Source organism: Rhamphochromis longiceps, linkage group LG2 (assembly GCF_057381845.1).
Source record: "Rhamphochromis longiceps isolate RC_006_pf linkage group LG2, R_longiceps_female_GT1.1, whole genome shotgun sequence".
Lineage (NCBI taxonomy): Eukaryota > Metazoa > Chordata > Actinopteri > Cichliformes > Cichlidae > Rhamphochromis > Rhamphochromis longiceps.
In genome coordinates, this window is record NC_140558.1 from 5,125,015 (window position 1) to 5,149,696 (window position 24,682).

Sequence of the window (24,682 nt, forward strand, 5' to 3'; positions counted from 1 at the left end):
GCAAGCTAAAATAGACCTCAAGGTGTAGAGCTCAGTCCTAATGGGAAAGATGGCAGAAGGTAGAAAAGGAATTACAAAGCAAAGATAAAAATGGAGCGGATTCAACAGTAGGTTTAAGATTTCTCAGAGAGACTACCTGCCACCTGGGTGACATCAAAGATGAAAATCTGCAAAACAATCCAAAGAACCATTGAAGAAAGGGACCACTCTGAGGCAGTGGAAAACAGACTGCAAACAATGAAGCAGGAAGTAAGAAACATGCTTAAGTTCCAAACTCAACAAAAGAGCAATCTTGTCAATCAAAAATAAACATCAAACAGACAAACTAGACATCCTTCAAAAAGCAAACAGAGCACAGTGGTGCTGAAATTCATCTCTACGAGAAAAAAAGCTTGGTTGGTTAAAAAAAAAAAAGATTGGGCTAAAGACCAAAACAAAAATACAGAAAAAAACATTCAAAATTAGATCTGTCTGGATACTCAAGGGTCCATACAATGTCCCCTAAATGGAAAAGAGAATCCCTAAAATACACAGGAATAATTTTCCTAGAAAAGCACTGTGTTGCTAGTTCAATAGTTGCTACTATTTCTTATTACTGCAGTAATAAAAGGACATATACTGAAAGAACACATCAAAAAGATAAGTTGGTGTAAATGACAGATTTTATGCTGGTAGGTGAGATGATGGATTCCTATTTTCATTACAAAAGATATTGAGATAAATTGGCGTTGCATAGTAACAGTAGGGGTGGTTTTTGATACGGGCGACACGGGCGGTTGCCCGGAGCGGCATCGTGGTGGGGGGCGGCATCACGGGCATCGGCAAAGAAAAAAAATTGCTCGTACTCATGCTGCCCCGACATCAGCCAGCGCATATTGGGAATGGCATAGGCACCGATCGGTTTTCTATCGCCCATTTGCTGGGAGTAAGGGGGCCCTCCGTTTGCGAGGTGCGCCTGCTCGCTGCTGAAGTCAAAGTAAACTTTATCGTCACCGCTACAGAGGGAGTGTTCACCCGGTGCGCCAAACAGGCTAGGACCACCACTGCATAGGAAGATGAGATGTTTTCAAACTTTCAAAAAAATGTTTGTTAGAAAAAAAAAAAAAAATACATTATGTTGAGACTTCTTTAAAATACATATATCAGATATTTCTCCCCAAAAGAAACACGCACTGACAAATACTTAATGGCTGCATTGCTGGCAGCTGAGAAAAAGCTCTGACCAAAAAATGAATGATATATCTGCTAAACTTTATGGGAGAAATTCTCCCATAAAATGGGAAGTTACACTTCAGAGGCCGACTTCAGTTGATGTAATAAATTCAAAATACCTCAAAATTTAAATTTTTTAAATGTTCTCACTATATTGTTTTTGTTTGTGTAACCGTTTTTGTATGAATTATATAATCCTATTTTTCTGCAAGAAAAAGATACATTGCATAACAAAACTACATCAATGCATTAGAGAATATGATGCAATGAAAAACTATTAGCTCAGTATTGTAGTAATTTCTGGTAAATGAAGCATTGCTGTGTCTCTCTAAACCTGTTCATGCTCCATTAATAATTAATGCCGAGGGCTAAAGAAACGATGGAACTGTGACTGTGATCTGATCATTACTTTGCTTTCACAGTGACTGTTGATCAAAATTTCCCTCCAGGAAATTTAGGCGGTCGTCTTATATGACTTTTTCCACTTGGAATGTTCCATTGCAGCTGGAGTGCAGCTGTATCTATTTAATATGTGCATATAAGCAATCACAATCACTGGTGTTTATATATGAGTAAAAACAGCTATGTCTGAAGTAAAGTAAACTTTGAAAAAAAAGAAGAATTTATATTGTACTTTAGTTAACACAGAGTTTCAAATGGGATAGTATCTTGGGACAGAAAATTACTGTGTAGCTTTCAGGTAATTTAATAGAGGGGAAAATGTCAAGATGATGACTTGGAGAAGGCTTCCTGTGCTTCACTCTTTTTTAGACTTGCCCTGAGGAAGGCAGACAAGATGAAACCAGACTAGACCCCGAACAACAAGGGCTTCTGTTAGGGGACTGCTCTCTGACTCATCTTCTGCAGCTTTAACAAGACATCTGCAAAGGGCTATGTCTTTGTCCAAAGCAAAGCAGCATTCACGGTCTTTACCCTCTTCTCCCTCCACCCTCCTTCCTCTTCTTACTCATTCACACATGTTGAAACCACAGATGTGCATGAAATCTCAAATAATGGTGGAAAAAATGTCACTACCTGAGAAATGCAATGTTAGCTCTCACTGTATTTATCTATCATTGTAGTTTTTGTGTGTTTTATGCATACTAAGTTTTTATAGAAAATGATTTGTAGGTTGGGGTTTTTTTTTTGGCTTTTTGCCTTCATTGCTAGTCTAGTGTTACTTCTTGCTTTAGTACGCCCAGAACCTTGTGAGAGCCACAGTCACTGGTAATCTGTTACTGTTTTACACTTCCAATTTGGCTGGAAGGACAAATTTTCACAGTCTGCATTCATAGTTGGTCCATGTGGATGGCTGATAATCCCTTAAACAATCCATTCAATCCTTCTGAATACATAAAAGATAAACAACAACTGGTTGCAGTGACAAAGCACAAGGTCAACTTGGGCTTCTTTCCTGATTTTCCATTTTCTTGTTTCCTTTTTTTTAAATACAGCTAAAAACATCGAGATATGCTCCAAAGGCCTTCATTTTCAGGGGAATGGATTATAGTCAACAGTGCCAAAAAGCCGCAGAACTCATTATCTTTTCAAAAGGAGTAAAAAGACAAAATTGTAAGCATTGTTTAATCTATAACTGGAGGTTGGGCTTTACTAAGGGGTCAGTCATGCAAGATTTGCACATTCATGCAAATCCGATAGGCTAATTTTTGGTGATAGAATATTGTGATGAGTCCTCGTTCGGCTGGCAGAGAATGATTGTTGAGTAACTGCTGAAGAGTGATTCTTTTTAAATAAATTACTGTTTAATGACCAAGTGATGACAGTCAGAATTTAATCAGTGACACCAGATAAGGAGCAAACTACATAGGAGATAAATTGGTGCTTCCTTCAGAGCTACTGAGAAAGCCACAAAAATACATTCACAATCTTCAGTGATAATCTACCCATATCTACATGTTTTTCCACACATAAATGCAACAATCAGCAGGTTGCACATAGGGTTAAATAACTATTCTGTAAAATGTGAAATGAGGTACGACCTGTTCCATTTCTTTTCAGAAACCACTCGCCAATGAACGTCTGCTCTTTTGATGTGGATTACTCTAGACTTGAGAGTGATTTAATGCACTTGAAATGTCACTGTCAAGCTAGAGCCTTACATAGACAATGACATTGTGCTTGGGTACAACTAATTATTTTAAATCAATACAGGAGGACACAGAATGCATTTTCTTCTTCATGTTTCCTTCTCTTCTCTATTACCTCCAATGTGATAGGATTTCTCTTTACAATGAATGGAAATGTCTGGCTTGGAACATCCCCCCACACTTTACAACACATTTCCCCACATATCAATGTACACCCATGGTGTGGGCTGTCACATGGGTAATGAATAGCAGCAATGAGATGCAGGGGAAGTAAGATAAATAAAATAATATATTGCTTTGTCACTGGATTCGTTCAGACTACTTTAACTGGCACACACGTCTTCCTGCTGTCAGCACAATATCTGAGGGAGGAGAGCAGGTAGGCTGCATTATCAAGATATTCATCATCAGGCTGGATGTTAACGTATGCTGGAAGCCCTCTATCTCCATTCGCCACTGCTGCCCTATCATGGTCACTTGACCGGTTAAAATCTGCACCCTATTTGTTTTATTATTACTTTTGACATAATGTAATTTAAATAGTTAAATAGATATACATAGATCATGTATGGAGTCCATACAGTATGATCAATGATGAAAGAATGTCATTGTTTTCTTTACCAGATTTCTATGCAAAAAGACATATCTACAGTTGTGATAGTTAATAAAAATTTACAATAATGATTTTGTTTCTTTTTAAATATTATCATTCTCTTTAAAAACAGAGGGACCACTGGGGGTTCCTAAATGAGCATGTTTAACTTAGTTGGTACACAAGATCTATAGATCTCAAGATTTGCAGAGAAAACTTCCTTGAATCTGAAATACAGAAGTAAGTTAAAAGGGGACTATCCCGATTTCAAGTCAGCTCCATTTTTCAGTTAACACAGCGTAATTTCCTTTGGTGTTCAGTAACTAAGGTCCTGCTCTGGGGTGTGTTTTTCTTTATAAAAAAGGTGCTTTTGATCTGCACCATAATGACTCACTGTGTCAATTTTAGTGTCAGAAAAAATAAATAAAATGAAAATATATAACATTAATTGACTAAGTGCCTGTTGGGTGTTAATGTAACAATCATAAAAATTGTGTAAAATGTATTCACATTTTAAACAAGTCAGAGCTCTTCTGGGAAGTAGCTACAGATAATTTTCAAACCATGGTACAGCTTTGATAGCCTGAAGATGCCTAGCATACATCAGCCATCTGTTAGGCAGCTAAATAACAAAACCCACTGATCTGAGCAAGATCTTTCATGACAGGCACACACAGGGATGTGTCAGGAAGGCTTTCTTAGCATTTAAACTTACTCAAGCTTGCTAATTATGTTAAATCAGATCATTTTTCACTTAGAATTACATAGGTGGGTTATTAAAGGAGAAATATAAGTGTTAATTGCGCTAGGGCAAAAATTAAAAGTTAATTACTTCCTTTACAATGTTTTGAAAAGAAACATACTCTATTGTTAAAGTCAAAAAAAGTTAACCCGGCTGCTTCATGATCACATTTTAATCACTGGGTCACCTTAGAGTGTTAGTGCCAAAAAGTCTGCATGATGTTTGACCCAAGCACAGTTGGAGCAACCTAAGCACCCCAGCAGGAAAATAAGAAAACCTTGGCAGGCTCTAAGCATAAACGAAGGAGGGGGAGGTTATGCATCCTCCACACAATGGCTTAGGCGGTGCCCCAGGCCTGTATCTGCTCTCCAGAGGTGCAAAGAACTTTAAAGATAATTAAAACAAGACTCAAGAAGACAACTTTAAGGATAAGACTTCTTACTAGTGACTAAACTAGTTAGTCCTTGAGGAAATATGGATGCAGTCAGAAGTGAAAGATGCTCGGTTTGTTGGTGAATAAAATTGGTTATGTTAAGGAATTGCACATGCACACTGTTAAAGGTTATACACAGAGCTGAAAATATACAACAATATTTGATACAAGCTAGAGACAGGCTCATCATTTCATTTCATTCTTTCTAACTTTGAGATAGATCCAAGTGGAAGTGGATTTCACGTTGCTTGCCAGGAGGGTTATGTTCAGTGTGCAATCATTCCTCTACACTATGAGGTAATAATTAGTAATCTTCAGTGTGCAGCTGTAGAATGTAAGCAGTGCCATCAAAGATCCTTCCTACTTGCATTATAGTACTTCTACATGTTTGTAAAAACAATGTTGACAATACCAATTATCCAGTTGCATTAAAAAAAAAAGATGAATATAAATAAGCTCTATGGTCACTTTAAATACAATGTATTCTTATTTTGCTGCATTCACACACCTGACACTTCTTCTTAAAATATGAATGAAATAAAGAAGCAATAAAGAAATTTTACTAGAAGTTACTTTAGATGTTACAATAAATATGCTGAATCCTCCAAACTTCATTACGAAAGCTACTTACATATGAAGCAACATTGAAAATATTGAGAACATATTAAACAATCATATCCACTCATATCCAATCATATCCTTACCCAGTGATTAACCCTTAAGGTACTTTTCAACATGTTAACAGAGAAATCCTCAAAGCAGTGTCTGGAGCAGTTTGTTTGACACCACTCTTGCCATTTCCAGGCCTTAGTGTCCTAATTATAATGGAACTGCTAATGAGGCTCAGTTGTTTGGAGATGAGATAATAATCTTGGAACATCATTACAAATCCCATGCCATTATACTTTAACTGATTTTAGCTAGAAAATTCAAACACACGTCAATTACTGTGCTGTTTGTGATCCTACTCAAGCTGAAAAATGAATTTCCTCACACCTTTTTACGAATGCTATTCCTCGTTTACAACACAGTTTTTAAATGCCACATTTGTGTCTGTTTATTCCCAAGGATAGTTCTTTTGTTTCATATTTTCCCCTTACACTATTGAAAGTATAGCTGTTATGGATTTCATTACTCTTTATTACTTTATTCTAAAACAAAATTAAACAGAATAAACTTGGTGTGTGCCTTTAGGATAACTGATTTCAGTGAACTGTATTTGGAAATAAATAAGTCACTCATAAACATTATATCTGTCATTTCAGCAGGGGCCATTTAGTGGAGCTAAACATAGTTCAAATAGTGGGCTGTGTGATTTTTATGGCAGAGTAAACCATAATCACCTGTACCAACAAACTGATAATGACCTCACCCTGGCAGTGTTCCTAGCCCATCTCCTTGGGGTAATGACCCCTCAGAGCCTCTGAACTCTCTGTGTATGCTAATGCTACACTGCTCAGAGTTTTACTGTCTTTCCAGCCCACACAGGAGGTCAGGTTCACCTTCAGTCAGGCGTTAAAATGAAGTCCTTTCCCTTACCAAGCCCATCACTCAAGACCATTCGACTCCCAATTGAACACATAAAATGTAGTCTTATGAGCTACCTGCATCATACATTCCCTGTAAATGGAAGATGAAGTCTATCTACAAAGAGGGCGCAGCATGTAAAATGCAATGGTGGAAGAGGGAGGTTCTAAAAGTGCAATATTACAATATTCCAGTAGTGGGTCATTTATCAAGGCAGAGCACAGTACAGCATTTGCAGGCAGTGAGTGAGATCAAAGTGTGCATAGGCTCTTCATATAACAATGTATTCATCATATCTGTCTGTGGTATAGTTCAACCTCTTTGCATAGCTTTCCCAGATTATTCATAGAAATGAATATATATTTCATCAGGCAGATACACATTCAGGGTCAGCCAGAGTGCAGTGCCCGATTCAGGATTTCAGACCCTTTCTCAAGGGCAGTAGTAGTGGATAGAACATATGATACCTTTCAGTCACAATCACAATCAGTGACAGGGATCAGCAAAACTACTGATATGTCAGAAGTTGGCCTACAATCATTATTTCTGCAGAGGGACATTGAAATTAGCATTAGGTTTTATAACCCCTACATGTTGATGCTTGTTTTATAGTAAACTGAATGTATTTCCTGCAGTCAAAAACCAAAACATAAACATGATGATTATGCCACCCTAGTTTGAGTTTTCAGCCTAATTTATTTTTTGAGCCAAAAATGTTAATGAGCAGGAACAGAGTTTGAATATATCAAGATACAAATGTTGCTGTGTGGGCTGGGACAACTGTCACTTTTCCTAAGTGGTAACTTCCTCAGAGCATAACTTTCAATGTGGTCAGAAGATTTAGCCTAGGTATAGTTCTGAAAAGCAGGATGGAATACAAATAGGTGGCTGCAACACGGACAAATTATTTCCAGGAATCCTGCAGTTTAAAAGACCCAGTAACATCCATTTGACTCCAGGATGTTCAGTATTCAGTATTCAGTACAGTAATTTCATTTGGATACTGAGCAGCTTCAGTGAAGCAGAGGTCCCTCTCTCACCTTCAGTGCGGGTTCATGTAGTTCTTGAATAGAGGCTATAGGATGTGTGAAACTGAAGGTTGACGCTCCAGTACCCCTGGCCAGGAAACTGCCTCCCTTTCAATCACCTTATTCAAAGTGTCAGTAAGCTTGTTAACTGCAATATTGCTACCCTGAGTCTAATTTCGTGCATGACATACGTTTGTTTGTTTCATTCCGGCTGCCTCGCTAGCCATTTACTTATCAAAATTTTCACTCAGGCATACTGTAATCACCTGTGCTGGATTTATTCAAGAGCTACAGTGTGACTCTTTTGCTGGTGAAACCCTAACATAAAAGTGGAATCAACATTATGCCCAAAAAACAAACAAAAAAACTCATGAGCATATATATATCTTGTCCTAAAATAGCTTTGGTAGCAACAATATGTCTAACAGCAAAATATAGCAAAAATACCATGAAACTAAAAAAATATAACTAAACAGCAAATCTGCAGGATACAATGAATTCCCCAATTCATATTTAGCCAAATTAAGATACACAGTCATTGGTTTCAGCAGAAGCTTATTAAAATACTGGCAACAATAGCTAGCTTAACCTATTTTATCTATTGATTGATTTATCTTTCTGAAACCATCACACACCCTATTTTTTGTCTATGTATTTGGGCTGCTGGGTTTCTGCTGAGTTCAGCTGAATGACTATGTGAACCAGTTTGAATATCAGAGAGAGGAGAGCGGAGGGGAAGATGGAAGATCCATGTGGTCCTACGGTGTGGCTTCCCTTCTGTTTTAGTGTCATTAGTGTCATTTTAGTATTTGGGGTATAAACAGTTAAGGGTCCAGGGTACACATCTTCTTCTTCCCTGTAAATTACAGTCCTGTCCAGGGAGCATTATAATATCTTTCAGAAACAGAATGCATTTCAGTTTGTGTTATCATCAAAAGCCAATACTCTACCTGTGCTCCTAACTCAGAATTTGCAGCCGGTACAACTGCTAGCTGAAGCTAGTTTACCCTCTCTCAGTAATCCTATCTGTATATAGCCAGATCTCTTACTACTATTGATCTGTATCCCCACTCCCTTTCAACTGCGTTGTGAGAAAATGTTCCATGAAATATTTATTTTCCCTGCATTTCCCCCTCTTCAAATCTGGGCTATTCTTCCCAGTCACACTTGCTGATCCAAGCCATATTTTGAGGCATGGATTTAGCCCTCAGTTGCCTCAGCTTAGTGCATATTATTCAGCAAGTTAGAGCTGCATCACTGCACAGTAAAGGTTGAAATCTAAAGGAACATAAACACGGTCCTCGTGGCCATTGTAGACAGCAATGTCATGAATGTTATTACTCCCATCCACCTTCTAAGGCCTGATTATGTTCCACTGTAGCAAACAGGGAGAAACATTTGAATGCACACATATGATTAATGTAGATCTTTTTAGGGATAGATTGTTACCTCATTTAGAATACTTTATAATAAACAAATTTTTTTTAATCCCTAAATAAAAAAAAAAAACATTGATCAGATTATTGATTAGATTATTCTCTAGATTTTTCTTTAATAAACATTGACTGCCGGTGCAGCCCCCTCTAGCTTCTGCTCGGTGGCTACTGGGTGACGCCTCTTCTGGGGATCCGCAGCCCTTCCCATAAGGGTGGCACAGATGCCCCTCCGGTGGTCCTCCTTGGGCTCTCGCACTCTGGGGCCTCTAGATGTCTGGGGCCTGGATCTCCTCCATGCCTGCTTCATGCCCTGGGGGACGGGGCTATGGCTCTCTACATCCTCTTGCAGACCATTACATGTGGAAACCATTTGAATACAAGCGCGCTGATCCACACAGGTGTGCACACGCGTGTTCACTGTTCGTAGACTTACATTACACCTTTCTTGGCTGCTACTTCAAAGCACATTGTGCGCTGTCTGTCCTGCGTGCTGCACAACAACACTGAATATTTAGTATTTACTGCTGTTTACACTTAGCTAGATTAATGCGATGGTGTTGTGTTTAGTATGTTGATTTGGGTTTTTTTGCTTGTTTTCTATTCTTTCTCTCTCAACAGGTGATCCAGGAGATTTTATTTTATTTTTATTTTTTTCCCCCCTTTCTCACTGCCCCTCTCCCCTGCTGTTTTTCTTTTCCTTCCTCTTTCTTTCTCCCTTTCCTATCCCTCACTCATGTCTGTCCCGTCTGTAACAACTGAAAATAAAAGAAAATAAATAATAAAAACAAAGGTCGATCAAATGGACCAATACGGCAATGCCACGATGATCCATTTGGCAAAATAAATCCATTGGGTATCCTTGTTGGTCTTCAGACAACAATTCTGACGGCTAAAGAACCAAATGGGACAGGCAAAAAAAAACAAAAAAACGGGACATATATTTTTGAACCACATACAGTATATGTGTATCTTGTGCATAACAGTCAATCAATCGATCCTTAGACAGATAGATTTAATCATTAGTTATGATGAACCTTTGGCTTTCTTCCATAGTCTATTTTATCCTTTCTTCCTCCTCCACTGCAGATGGCTGTGTCTCCCTCAGCTTAGTTCTGCCAGAGGTTTCTCTGGCAGAACTAAGCTGAACTCTATTATTGTAGGTTCTTTACCCTACAATATAAAGCACCTTGAGGTAAATATTGTCGTGATTAGGTGGGGCATATATGTGTATGTGTGTATATATATATATATATATATATATATATATATATATATATATATATATATATAATATGTGTGTGTGTGTGTGTGTGTGTGTGTGTGTGTGTGTGTGTGTGTGTGTGTGTGTGTGTGTGTGTGTGGAGAGAGAGAGAAAGTGAAAGCCAGAGAAAGATCATGGCCTCCATAAATTGTAAAGCACACATAAATTAAACATCAAATTGAAGTTTATGATAGTTGCTCACAGTTGGGCTGAAAGCTAAAAGCCTTGCATTTCCTCTGGAGAAACCAAAGCAAACAAAGAAACCCTGTTTTGTGTTTGTTGTATGTACTATATAGCAGCAGTATGTAGTAATTGTGGGCTTTGTGACAGGACAAAGGTTCAGCACCATCTAATTAAGACCTACATTCTTTATGCTTTTATTCACCTCTGCTGTCTTCAAAGGTTAGAACTCCCTATCATCTTATTTTGAGCCTAGAATCCCTTCATGCTGCATATGAGTTTACACTTATGGAGGCTGAACAGATGCACTACAAATTGGCTGGTTACCACAGTTAGTGGTGGACCACTGGAGAATTACTTCAATGCCTGAATACATAAATTACTGATGATAAAAAGGCACCCATGAAAATGGCACCTGCATTATGGGTGCCATTTTCATGGCACCCATAATGCCATGTAGACCATGTGTGATATAACATGGTCTACAATTAATAACTATGCTCAGAGGTGCCATTACTATCATGACATATTGGGAGCAACTGAGAATCTTTATGTTGTCAAATAACTGCATCAATCAAGTTATTTTAGAATAAATTATTATAAGATATGAAAAAAGGTCCTGCAAAAGTGTTACAGTCCAGTTAATGGGCTGCCTTTTAATCATAAAAACAAAAAGATGAGTGCAAATTTTAATAGTTGACAAAGATACACCGAGTACACACAAAATGCGGTTTTCAAATCATTTATTAAAGCAAAAAAAAGCTATTCAAACCTACATGGCCCTGTTTGAAATAATAACCCTCCTAAATCAAAATTTAATTGTGATTAACATTATTTAGAAAACTGAGTTCAATTAACTAGCCACACCAAGGCCTGGTTAACAGTCAATGCATTACATGCTGACCCCAAAATATCTGTTAAATAGACCTATCTGACAAAGTGAAGTACAGAGCTAAAAAAACAACCATTATTCCATAATCTACAGAAACAGAAGAGAAATAAAATCAATGACATCTATCAGTCATCGGTGTCATAATTGATTGAACCATGAATTGTGCACTCTACCAAAAAATCCTGAAAGATAATGTCTGACCATCAGTTTTGCACCCTAAAGCTCAAGGACATTCGCGTTACGCTGCAAAACACACCAGTAAGTCCACCTCTGAATGGCTCAAAAAAAACCCCCAAAATGATGGTTTTGGGATGGCTACTTAAAGTCTGGATTTAAATCAGATTAAGATGTGTTTATGTTGTTGTGCTCATCCTCTTTTGTTGGCATTATTAATTCAATTCAATTTCAAATCAATTTTATTTATTTAGTGCCAAATCACAACAGTAGTCACCTCAAGGCACTTCATATTGTAAGTAATAACCCTACAATAATGGAGGGGGAAAACTCAAAACATTAAATGACCCCCTTTGAGAAAGCAGTTGGCAACAATGGGAAGGAAAAACTCCTTTTTAACAAGAAGAAACCCCCAGCAGAACCAGGCTCAGGGAGGGACGGCCATCTGCCGTGACCAGTCGGGGATGAGGGGAGGAAGACAGGATAAAAGACACACTGTGGAAGAGAGCCAGAGATTCATAATAATGAATGATTAAATATAGAGTGGTGTATAAACATATAGTGAGTGAAAAAGGTGAGTGAAGAAGAAACACTCAGTGTATAATGGGAAGTCCCCAGAAGCCTGAGCCTACTGCAGCATTACCAAGGGAGGGTTCAGGGTCACCTGATCTAACCTCAACCATGTTTTAGCAAAAAGGAAAGTTTTAAGCCAAATCTTAAAGGCAGAAAACTGGGAGCTGGTTCCACAGAAGAGGGGGCTGAAAGCCTACTTTTAAGTATACGAGGCACCACAAGTAAGCGGGCAGTCTAAGTGCTAGCGGTCTATTAATGTGATTGATACTATATATCTTTAAGATAATGTGGGGCTTGATTACTCATGACCCTGTGACACAATACATACATTTATGCAAAAAAAATAATAGTAGAAAGGAAAACAATAACATGAACAAAAACAACGCATAAAAAGAAGTTGACAAACCAAAGGAGCCTATAGAGAGTTTGTAGAGCGTTTTTTTGGCAAAGCAAATGTGTTTGGCACAACAGGGCATTGAAAAAAAGAAGATTCATCACAATCTCAGGAACACAGAGGCTGGCATTATGTTAAAGAGGCAGTTCATTCTCAAATACTCTCCAGTGTGGCTGAATTAAAGCAATTCTGCAAAGAAGAGTGGGCCAAAATTCCTCCACAGCGATGTGAAAGAGCCATTGCGAGTTATCTCAAATGCTTGATTGCAGTTTTTGCTGTTGGCATATCCAGTTATTAGGCTTAGGGGGCAATTACTTTTTCAAATCGGGCCAGGTAGGTTTATTATTATTATTATTATTTTTTTACCTTACACATTGTTTTTAATGAGGTCATCTCTGCTTAATATTAAAATATTTTTGATAATATATAAAAGATTTGTGTGATAAATATGTTAGAGGTAAGAAATCAAGAAGGGGGAAAATACTTTTTGATGGCACTGATTTTTGACCCTCTGATTTCTGTTAGAATGGTGACACTGATATTCTACATACAGATATGACTTTTTGCATAGTCTTTTGATGCTAAACTGTTTGGAGTTTTTGACAGTTCACCCCGTAATTATTTCTTTTAATTAATTAATTAGATTTTTGATATGGCACAGTCTGTCTGTCTAGTTAGGCCACAGAAGTGCATGTCCTTCTGCTGGTGCATTCTTAATTATGGCTTTAGTGATATTGAGGCTGACATTTAAGATCCCTTCATGCCTGTGTTTTTTGAAAGACCTGAATAAGGCCCATCTGGTCTAAGTAGGACACTGGGGATGACAGTGTGCCAGCATGTTAATATGTTCTCACACAGATGCGGGGGCTGCTGTGTTAAAGAGATGATGATGACACTCCCAGTCACGTTCACTCACTTAGCAAAAGTTGTCTCCTCTTGATCATTCTTGACAGTAACAAAAAGGGTGAATATTCTCTAATCAAGGCCAAAAATTCTGATCACTGCTGGCATTTCCCTAATCACCCACATAATAGCATTTGGAGGACAGTGTCAGAGGATAATGGAAGGTTAGCCATACTAAACAATAAGAAATAACAGGTGTATTTCAAAAATGGCAAATCCATTAACTCAAAGATGTCATGTAGGCTCCAGAAGTACTGGTGGCACAAAATTTATTTTTTGACATATAGGTTTTCATAGCTTACATTAATTATCTTTAATAAATTCAATTAACAATCCAGTTACTCATTTTTCCTTTATACAAGGTTAAGAAAAAATGTGCTATCCTACCGTACCATCTTAATATTTCATGGCAACAGGCTATCTAAACAATTCAAGGTTAGTACGAGCTAGTAGGTTCTTGGCTATGTCTGTTATGCATAGACACAACACTGGCTCATTTCTTGAGTTAGGTGTCATTTTTAGGCTTTAAGAGGCTATCTACTTACAATAGAAATTCTAAAAGTCTAAAGTCATCATTGACGTTTCAAGGCAGCTCATGTGTTTTCCTGTTTCCGATATACTGTCTCACACACATAATTCAATAAATTACATTGTCCACAAATGAAAAGAAGATGAAACTACGAGAAAGAAAAGGGGAAACATTATCCAGAATAAATCAGAAGTTGGTGTAGTAAAAGGAATTGAGCATGCTTGCTGGTTTATCCCTGTCTGCAGTAAACAGTTTTAGCTCTCCAAACCAGTCTCCTTGCTGTGTTCTCCCTTTGAAACAGCAGCCAGGCTTTCCATTAAGTGTCAATGTGCTATTGAAGCCTTCCTCTTTCACAAAGATTATGTTTCACTTTCATATCTGAAAGTGTGCAGCCAGATCTAATAATACCATATCGAAATTGATGTTGGGGAAAATTTACTACTTTGTTGGAGAAAGAAAACAATGAGAACACAAAAAAAGAACACAAATCATGTCCTCTATCCCCAAATGTCACCACCAGATTCTTTAATACCAATGAATAAACACTCATTTTTTTGTGTCACTTGAATATAAAAGCTCCACCAGAGTTCTCCGGTTGATCTGATATCCTCGTGTTGGTGTTGTTCCCAGATCATCATACTAAATGTTGTTCCAGGATCAACATTGCAAGTGACCAATCAGAATGTTGTGACGTCATACTTTTGCGACTTCGGGAAAAAGCGGCGTAAAACAAAAAACTGTTCTAAAGCTGCGTGAAACCGCCTTTGTCCGCCGATCAACGGACCCTGACCCTAACCCTAACCCTTTAATAAACAGTAAGCAGAATTGATATTGTCCTTGCAACATTGGAATTTCATAAATGCACGAATGGCTTGGCGCACAAAAGAATAACGTCACAACAATGTGATTGGTCACTTGCAATGTTGAACCTGGAACAACATTTTCATGATGGTCTGGGAACAACACCAACACGAGGATATCAGATCATCCGAGTTCTCCTGTCACCTGGAAATGTGGCAGGTAAGTATGTTTAAGAGTAACCCTGAAGACATCCTGAAATGCATGTCCCAACTAAGGCTAACTTCTTATCCTAAATGAGAAGATGGTCCTAAAGGGAGGTAATAAAGACCTATAAGCCACTTCCTGCTGAGATGTGTGGAAACAGTACCCTTTATAATAAAGGCTAGTTGCTGCATTTAAAATCTCCTTTTTATGACAGAAAGGAATTAGTCACAATCACCCACCTTGGGAATGTTCATAGGCTTATGCAAAGGTTATATGCAGTACAAACCCTTCAAATCCACAGCCATAGGTACAATTTCAAGGACAACAAGGACATATACATAAAAACAAAATAACTGCAATTCTCAAAGTATTGCTAATAATTTGCTTTTCTTAAAGTGAATGCCTAATAAATCTCATGAGCCACTTAATTATTAGCACAAAGCATTTACCTCAATCCAATATTACAATGTATTGATGACATGAACTATATCTGATGTTAATGATAATGATGTTACAGACTGTTTTCCTGTCTCTTCTGTGATTTCCACACTGATTTTCTATGTAATATTCTTGTAGCTTTTTAAAGGAGCAGAAATTTGAAAGTGTGAAGTTAGTTCATCCAAAGTTTAGAATAAGCAGAAAGAATGTTACTACAAAAGCTGGAATGATTAATAGTCGAGACAATACTAGTCTAATGAGCAACGTTTGTTCTGGTACACCACCGAAACTGATCAACGTGGAAATATGATGAAGGTGGCATTAAGCCACTATTAGAAAGAAAGGATGTTCTGAATCTAATATATAATTGTCTACTTTTAGCTTGTGGAATCAAGTGTCACAAGTACTGAGCCCACATGATGCAACGTGCTGAAACCAATCAGGAATAAAAACTTTAGTACTCTGCTCTGGAGTTTTAGTTTCCCTCTTTCTTTATAATTGATTACAGATGTTACAGTTTATGAGGCAATTGCATTTAACAAGACTTTAGCATAAACAACAACAGCTGGATGATCAGCTGCTGAATCCAGATGTATGGGAAGTTGAAAACAGACACATCAAACTTTGTCTCAATGAAGTATTCTGAAAGAACAAGACATCTTGATTTAGATGCAAAACACAGTCCCATGCATGGCTGGCTCCTCCCATGAGGGGCCAGAAGATTAAGATTTAATGGTGATACTGAGGGAATGACACTATCTGTCTGCATACTCCCATCTCTTCACACAACATCACGTCTGCTGCCTTTCTACCTTATTCTCTCATCAAACAAAATTGCAGATGCATTTTCCTACAAAGCCATGCCTACATTCAAATTTGGGCACGCAAACATATTCACACACACACAAGTATGTGTGCATGCCATAAATGACTGTATGCACATGCATGTGCAAATTTACATACTCTTATAAAAACTCTGACAAAAGCTCTGCTACAGGCAGGGGGAATCAGCTGTAAATTAAAACTCTTGTCAAGATTATCTTTTTGTAGCATGAAAAATGGAATTGGCTTAAAAAGTGTTGGATCGGCACTCAACATGTCTGGCAAAGCAAACGTGACTGAAGGGAATGCTCTGATTTAAACATACATAAAAAAAATAGCCATTATTGCCCCTTTTGCATTGATATTATCAGTATAGACTGTCAAACTCAACTAATGCATTACACACAAGGACTATTGCTGTCTGGATCATCTTTATTGTCTGGTGACTTAAAAAGGGCAACATTGTTCTCTAGGTCTACAAGAGAAAGAAAAAGAGAAATCAATAATGTTTCAGTTTACAGCTAATAAAAGTCAATATTGCATCCACACAAAAGAACTGCATGCCTCAATTGCAAGGGCCACATTTGAGAAATTCAGATGCAACCAACTAGTTAATAATAGAAGGGTGAAAATCTAAGTGTAATGACTTCCTTTCTTAAACCAATATTCTTTATAATATATGAAGTAGTGAGAAGTAAAACTGACAGATCAGTTTTCAGTTGAATTTAAGGGGTCAAGCCTAATGACAATGGATCTCATGTTTTGCACATCTGTAACAACCTTATAAACTAAATTGGATCGACACAAAGAACATTTGCCTATATAGCCATATTTCTCATATGTCTAACTGCAGCATGTTATCTTACAATGATTCAGTATAGTAAATATAGTCTATAGTAATAGCTATCGTGCACGCATGACTAAACAACTGCTTAACTTACAGACCATTTAGCATTCTTGTGACACATGGAAATAAGAACACAAGCCAAGGGATAACCTTTGAATGACTTTTCCTACACTACCCGCAAAAAAATAAAAATAAATAAATACACAGTACCAGAAATCCATGACTGTAAATTATTTATGATTCATAGGTGCTGTCTCAGAAGCTGTGAAGAATTCACAGACTCATTGTAAATTTAAAGGATGCTCTCAGCGTGAGCAAAAGCCCAGGTTGACAGTGAAAAACCTTTTTCTCAGATGGGACATATCCTGCTGCTTTGACCTGTTTGTCCTGGCAGCATTGATGGGGAATTGAGCCATTATTCACCATTAATTTGTGGTTCAATGGTCAGAGAGGCTGTAGCAGGGGACACTGACTCAACATTGCCATGGTGACATGGAGTACAGAAAGGAAATTAAACTGTAGGACACAAACAAGTCTAGTGTCACAAAGCTAAAAGTGCCTATATAGAGTCCAACAAAGCTCTTTAGGGTAAATACCATTAAATAGGACAATGGCATACTTTTTTACTCAAAGCACAAGCATATCGATTTGAAGACTCAGTAGAGTCGCATGGGCTCTATGCAGTGATGACTAATGAACAACAAGAGGTTTGTGGGAATGACAAAGAGCTGAAATGACTGGGTGAAAATCATCTGCGGAGGTTCAAAATGTTAGCAGGTAGACAGTAACACCTCATGTCACCCCGACCTTGCAAAGACCACTTACAAGTTTTTTTTTTTCATGGTTGGCCAATGAAATAAAATAATCTAAAACTAAAATTTGATTTCCTGAAGTAAAGCTCCTGTTGACACAAGCTGTTATGGCCAGATATCAAATTGGACAGAGCACATGGAAGCCAGATCAGTTAAAGGCTGAGCTAGACCTTGATGCAAACAATACTGTGCAGTGTCACTGAGACAAATGACAGAAACATGGGCAAATGCAACTGAATAAACTGTTTTATTCAGTTATTGATCTTACCAAAACTATAATGTCACTACTATAATACATTGCTTATGTGAATTTAACCCTTTAAGACCTACCATAGAACCAAGTCCACCAGAGCTTATATTATATTTTTACATGTTGTAGAGCCATTTCTGGGAGCATTTCAAGTTGATATACATCAATACAACAATTATAGCCCAAATTTTAATAATATGTATGCATTAAGTGCATAGTAATTACATAAATTGCAAAAAAGTGCAATAAACTACAAAAAATTAGAAAATCGTTGTTGTTTTTTTTAAATATATATTTCTAGTTAGAGAAATTTAAGAGGCTTATCCCTCAAAACTGTAAATACAAAAAAGTTGCACAAAATACTTTCCCACCACAGGAAATTTATTTTAACTGTCTTCATAGTTTTATTTTTGAAATACACCAATTTTTATATACTGCAGGAAAAACTAAAATAAATACTATAATGCAAATTTGCAAAAAAGACAGCATATGCATCAAAATAAACTATTTCCAGCAGTGCAATATGAGTCCTAAGCATCCCAGAAATGACACAGAAAGTCATAAAGTCAAACACAAGTGTAGGCTCATAAGGCCCTAATGGTAAAAAACTACATTTCCGCAAAATGACGTCACTTCCGGTTCCGGGCAGGTCATGGCGGACATGCGATAGTTCGTGCTGATGAACGTAGGAAGTGTTACAAACAGCTGATCGGATCGGCAAAGTGTGTTTCTGGAATATTATGTTTTTGTTGCTGCAAGTGCTTTTTATGCAGTTTTTGCAAAGCTATATGTGGAAGGAAACTGTGACTTAGGACAAGCTGATGGCATAAGATACAACAGCTCTGGTTTCAAATGCAAAACAAATTATTGCGCTAGCTTACGTGGTTGCAGTGCTACCGGGATTTTAAAAAAGTTATGCAAAATGGAGCGTGCCCGCTCCGACCAGCTTTAAAGGGTTAACTTAAACTAAATATGATATGGAAAGTATGGCAAAACCATATATGATATGAACAGTGTGCATAAAATTACTAATTAATAATAACTTGATATGGTACAACTTGTAAACAAAACATATTAGTAAAATCTGCTGACAAATACAATTAATTAGCTTAACAACATGCTGGCTATCAAATAACAATGAAACCATCACACTTATGTAAGGCAGATAATCTTGTAGAACCTGAAAACTGAAACTGTTGTTATTGTTGTTGTTGTTGTTGTTGTTGTTGTTTTTTACCAGTCGAACAACTTTAATTCACAGACCGCACCACCAAATTCTTCAAATATCCCATTCAAAAGATGCACAAGTTCACATTTTTAGTGAATAAATTAATCAAAAATGAGTTCTGAGGTGAAAAGTTTACACCAAAAATTGTTGGCTGTAACCAGAAAAGTTGAACACACTCTTGCATATTTACATATTTTATTAACTGTGGAAAATCAAGATAGAATCGCTATGAAAGAGAAAGGTATGTTGCAGTGAAAAGTATGCAGAGCCTATTTGAGGCTAGCTGCTTACCACTTTGAGAAGCAATCATCCCCGCAGCCATGGCCTGTTCTTTTCTCTCTTCTTTTGGTGTGGTCGTCCCTTTTTTTCTTGTTTTATCTAGAAAAAAATAGCGAAATATAACCATGAATCATGGCTAAGTTTATGACCACAGTGACAATCAGCAACTAGAATGTCAACATTTCCAAAGTAAAATCCCTAAACAAACCAACAAACGTCAAATTAGATGGTGGATACATCATGCCTTGGACTTTGTTATTAAACTGTCACATAATGCAGCATGTTTCAATGAGTGGTGAAAAAAATAAAGCACAAACCGAAAGTAGGGGTTAAAAACAACAACAATCATTTAACCAGTAGTGAGAAAACTAAATATAACAACATATAAAGAACTGAATCTACATTCATTTTCAGTTTCAAGCTTTGTATCTCCTAGGAACAGCATTGCTTTCACAGTTTTTCCTAAAATTGTCTTTGCCTGTCTGTGGCATATTTATGTGATCGGTACTTCATGTACTTGGAGAGAACAGGTTGGAGATTCATCCAAATGAGGTTGTGCACATACAATTCTTGGATTTGTAACAAAAATGTTAAAGATTTAATACTTTTGAGCCAAGACAGGGTATTTTTAAACTGACATAAAAAAAAAATTGTGTTGTTTTAACATGCTGAAAAATGTGAAGCCTTGATTTACTGAGTCAGACCCTGAGTCATTTCACACAGCATCCATTGTGTTTACATTCTCTAACTAGATGCAAAATAACACATAAATCAGATGTTTGATAAAAGCTGGTAACCTGCTACATGTCAGAGACATGAGATTATCTGGGATTACTGTGAGTCATCACCTACTTTCCATTTTTTTAAATTGCGTTTATACCAATGATGTGTGTGTGTGTATACATATATATATATATATATATATATATATATATATATATATATACACACACACACACACACACACACACACATATATATATATATATACATATAGTTCTTAAAATGCATTTGGTTATGATGTTCAGTTTGATATGGAGTACATAAATTGGAAGTTGGGATTTGTGTCGTGCATGTGGGTACATGGATTGCTGTTCAAGTATCTGTTTCAGAATCTTTCGAATTTCCAAGTTCCTAATAAACGGCATGTGGTGCAAAATGAACACTGGCCGCTTCTCACTACTTTCCTTCTATAATGAGACCCCTTATCCAAACTACAGAAGGAAACACAAAGGATAGTGATTATGCAATAAGCGTGTCTGAGTTGCTAATGTGGTGGTGATGAGAGAGGGAGAGAGAGAGGAGGGAGCTATCTACTCCAAGTCCAAAGGCAGTGAGATTAAATAAAAGTTTTACTCAGGACACTCTTGTTAAAATCACTCTTGACACCCTGCACTATTAGTACGCCATTAAGAGTTCAAGGACAATAGCTGTCCTGTTTTTTGATCATTTATCCCTTGGATCCCCTCGTTAAGCCTGAACCCAGTTCCTCACAATGGCCACAGAATATTGATGGGTTGAAAGGATGATTTTGCTGAATTCATAATAATCCTCTTCTTGTCTGTTCTTGATAATACAGATGAGCTAGTCTTTGACATTCCAGAGTGAAAGGTTAATTGCCTGATGCTGATCTAAATCTCTCAATAAACTTAATATTTTATAGTGGGGCGATCGTGGCTCAAGAGTTGGGAGTTCGCCTTGTAATTGGAAGGTTGCCGGTTCGAGCCCCGGCTTGGACAGTCTCGGTCGTTGTGTCCTTGGGCAAGACACTTCACCCATTGCCTACTGGTGGTGGTCAGAGGGCCCGGTGGCGCCAGTGCTCGGCAGCCTCGCCTCTGTCAGTGCGCCCCAGGGTGGCTGTGGCTACAATGTAGCTGCCATCACCAGTGTTTGAATGTGTGCGTGAATGGGTGGATGACTGGATGTGTAAAGCGCTTTGGGGTCCTTAAGGACTAGTAAAGCGCTATATAAATACAGGCCATTTACCATTCAAACAATACTAAAGGCTCTTCTTTTTCATTGCATCCAGAAGGCATCCTGTTCAGATACTCAAACCACCTCAGCTATCTCATGGTGACATGGCAGAACCCAGGTAGTGACCTGAGCACATCGGAGCAGTATACATCACGTGATAGAGCGGCTGTTGTGTGCTAGACCTGTCGGCAGTCTGGAGTTCACACTGAAAGCATGTGGAGCCACGCTACACGCTGCCAAACCAGGTGTTATGCAAAGGTAGGTATCCGGACAAAATTTGTTCCCCCTGCGTCACGAGCATTCGCTGGGCCCGGAGTGCAGATCAAATCAAGTGCTTTGCACTGACGCTCAGCTTTCTCTTCACCACAACCGACCAGCACACCGTCCACATCACTACAGATGCTGCACAAATCCACAATTCAATCTATTCTTGTTGATTGACAAATTTTAAGATCCTCCACCTGGGGCAGCTACTTGTCCTTGATCCAGAGTGCACACACCATTCTTTTTTTTTGGGTGAGAACCATGGCCTCAGATTTGGTAGGGCTAATTCTCATCCAACCCACTTCATATTCAGCTGCAAACGGCCTCAGTGCAAGTCACTGCCTGATGAAACAAGGAGAACTACATCATCTGCGAAAGATCCTGAGTCCACCACACCTGACATGCTCCACCTTCCACCTCATGACTGAGCCTAGAAATTCTGTCTTTAAGAATTGTGATTAAAATTGTTAAGACCCATGACAGAGACCAACACCCACCAGGAATGACAGCAATGGAGCTTTTCTTCTTTACAATGACTGGCAGAGGTACCCTAACTACTTCAGCACTGTGTGATAGGGCCAATGGGAAACATTAACTGAATAAATAGTTCACTATTAAAACTATACAGGTGGAATTGGGTGCGTTTTACTGGAGCCCCTGGGGACCCCATGACATTTGTATTATTAAAAACCACTAATCAAAGCAGAAATCTAACATAATGATGTCATATCATTAAGAACACATTGACAGTAATTAAAATAAATAAAGGGGAAAAATGATTTATATATTTAAAAAAACACACACAAAACAACTAACAAACATTGTAAGCTGTGGCTTGGGTCTACACATACCCTAGTCATTAGGATGAGGGTTAAATACCCTTCGACAATAGCTTCAGAGAAAAAAAAACTTTTTTATACACAGTTCTGTTTTGCTCTTTTGTTCTGAACTTAATATCCTTAAAGATACTTGAGGAACAGGTACAGACAGAACTCTGAAAATCACTTTATATTCATCAAGTCAAGATTTGAATTACTTAAATAATGATATTTATCTTTTGGGACTCAATAGCCTTTTCAACACACACACACATACCTATGTGTGTGTGTCAATATGGATGAGGCTGTGTACAGGTCAAATGCCGATTGGTTGAATAGTGGGCTGGGAAAGGAAAGGGAATTAAATTAAGCTACTACTACTAGAAGGAAACATGCAAAAAAAAAAAAAAATCAAAGATAAATCAGGAAAAGCACACGCTGTGGCTGCAGCAGAGACTTTTCATGGTTATTAATACCCGGTTTCACTCTAGCTTTATGTCATAAGTTGTCTGTGTAGGCTCTCAGTCATCCAGGTCATAGCAGTCTTATCATGGTGGAGAGTCCCAGGTATTGAAACCCTAATGGTGGTTGTCCCAAGACAGCCGTTGATCCATTATTACATGTGCCTTATGACATGGGCCAAGGTGAAACAAGGTGCGAGTGGTTTCAGGTAAAACCATTGTGAGACTTTGACTCACCCTATCATGTGACCTATTGAGGTCACCTGAAGTAAGATGCGAGTGGATGTTGAGGCACCAGGAAAGGGATCTCAAGATTGTCATAAGTTTGGTCTTCTCCATGAATCTCCAAAGGACCACAAACAACACAAGCCCTCGTCTGTGACAGTGCCTCTTCATGAGAGTACAGAGAAACAACATGGAGGCAATTGCCTGCAAAACTGTGTGTAGGCTCTGCATAGGGCCAGTGCACAACTACGCAGGCCCATTATCCATTCTATTGTGTTTTTTTTTGCTATAGGCCAGTATATTCATTTTGCCTATAACAAACAAAATCATTTAAATTCAGAATCACACTTTGAGTATATCATTGTACATTAGTGGATTTAATAACTTTCCATTGACAATGTGTCATCCACAGACCCTGTGACAGTTGTCAGCAATTCCCTTGAAACAAACTTGGCTTTGATTCACAAGGATGCATTAACACGCCATTTGCCACCTGGAATCAAGATGCACACTGATCATGCCATTAGCTTCTCTCTTTAATTATGAGACCATAAAATGTCTTAATATGCAAGAGCACCTGGATGCTGCTATAGACATCAGAACTTCATCAGCATTTGTTCCTAACTACCATGCCCAGGTCTAGATAATTGGTGTTTTATTTTGTATATGGGAAATGGTAAGGGACAGATTGGAGAATGAGATGTTTGTTTGCCTTCCCATTTTACTGATAAATGACAACCTCAAATGTATTTATCAGCAAGTGGATTATTTTTAAGAGCAAGAACTAGCTCATGGTGGGAATGGAATAGCATGCACACTATGATTTAATAAATCAGAAATAACCTTCAAAGAGAGCACTTCTGTAAAAATAATTTTAAGATTATGGTCTTTAATGTAAGGCTTTAATTTCTGAGAACGGACACCCTCCACCCACCATTAAGGTAATGTCCAAAATCAACTGGAAAGCCACTGTTGCTAAACTCACTTCTGAGTCTTTAATTTATCTAATCGATTATTGTTGTGTTAGACAATGCAAGGCTAAAGTTAACACAAAAAATAAAAAAACACAAAAACAGAAATCTAGATGTAGAGAAGATATGCTGTTGCTTCTGTGTAATATAATGCCCAAATATATTGTTTTGTATACACTGTCACTTTCTATAGCACTAACAGCTGGGACCCAATTCAAGGTATCTGCAACATAGCTATCAAAATAAAATCTGATTGTGATTTCGATGACTTGCCCATTATTATACAATGTTTTATTTTACTGTT

At 37.8% G+C, this 24,682-nt stretch overlaps 1 protein-coding gene across 1 annotated transcript in view; it reads right to left on the minus strand.

Annotated features, from left to right (window-relative positions):
• The window catches only part of lingo2 (leucine rich repeat and Ig domain containing 2), a 234,005-nt gene that overhangs the window by 73,356 nt on the left and 135,967 nt on the right, over positions 1-24,682 (minus strand). Inside the window, exon 4 of the mRNA XM_085415455.1 lies at positions 19,678-19,764. The gene's annotated coding sequence lies outside the window, so the exon portion shown is untranslated. The remainder of the gene's footprint in view (positions 1-19,677; positions 19,765-24,682) is intronic.